We start from the raw sequence: 1,031 nt of genomic DNA, 5'->3' as shown, positions 1-1,031 counted from the left end.
AGTTTCTATTAGATCTCCCTTAACCTTCTAAACTACAATGAATACAATCCCAGGATCCTCAGCTATTCCTCATATGTTAGACCTACCATTCCAGGGATCATCCGTGTGAATCTCCGCTGGACACGCTCTAGTGCCAGTATGCCCTTCCTGAGGTGTGGGGATCAAAACTGGACACAGTACTCCAAATGGGTCCTAACCAGAGCTTTTTAAAGTCCCAGTAGCACATCGCTGTTTTTATATTCCAACCCTCTTGAGATAAATGACAACATTCCATTCGCTTTCTTAATCACGGATTCAACCTGCATGTTTACCTTGAGAGAATCCTCGACTAGCACGACTGACTCTCAGAAACGTAGAGAAATTCTATTGAGACGGCCTTCATACAGGAAAATCCTGAATGAACTTTCTTCTGATCCCCCCAGTGTGCCAAGAAATCGATGAGGAGAAATCAGAAGAAGAGACTGTCTCAACCATTACTACAACGATGATGCAGACACCCATCTATCAGATGAGCAGTGGACAATGCATTGCTATGACACAGGGGGAAGCAATTCAGATGGCCAACAATGGTACAGATTAAATGCAAGGACTCCACACATGAACAATGACCAATACAGCGACAGCCAAGGTTGGAGCAGCCATTATACAGTATGCACAGAGCCCTGATGGACCGCAAATCTTTGTGCCGGGCAGCCAAATGCTTGTTCAAGGTGCTGCTGGAGATGTCCAAACCTATCAGATCTGTAGAACTCCTAACTCCACTGCTGACCAGGGAATGGTTATGGCATCTTCACCAGTCCTGCAAAGCCAGCCCCAGAATGCTGAAGAAACCACTCGTAAACGTGAGGTCCGCCTCATGAGAAACAGGGAAGCAGCTCGAGAGTACCATCGCAAGAAGAAATAGTATGTGAAATGCTTGGAGAATGGGGTTGCTGTTCTGGAAAATCAAGTTGAAAGAGAAGTCGAACAAAGTGGCCAAAAACAGCATGAAACTAGAACTGGGAAAGTGTTAAAGGTCAACCGAAAGCCAC

At 45.6% G+C, this 1,031-nt stretch overlaps 1 pseudogene; it reads left to right on the top strand.

Moving 5' to 3' along the window:
- The first annotated feature begins 317 nt into the window (after window positions 1–317).
- On the top strand, window positions 318–1,015 carry LOC122544817 (annotated as a pseudogene).
- The last annotated feature ends 16 nt before the right edge of the window (window positions 1,016–1,031 follow it).

The sequence above is a fragment of the Chiloscyllium plagiosum genome, unplaced genomic scaffold (assembly GCF_004010195.1).
Source record: "Chiloscyllium plagiosum isolate BGI_BamShark_2017 unplaced genomic scaffold, ASM401019v2 scaf_54854, whole genome shotgun sequence".
NCBI lineage: Eukaryota > Metazoa > Chordata > Chondrichthyes > Orectolobiformes > Hemiscylliidae > Chiloscyllium > Chiloscyllium plagiosum.
Note: the sequence above shows the minus strand (reverse complement) of the source record. Positions and strands in the feature narration are given on the sequence as shown.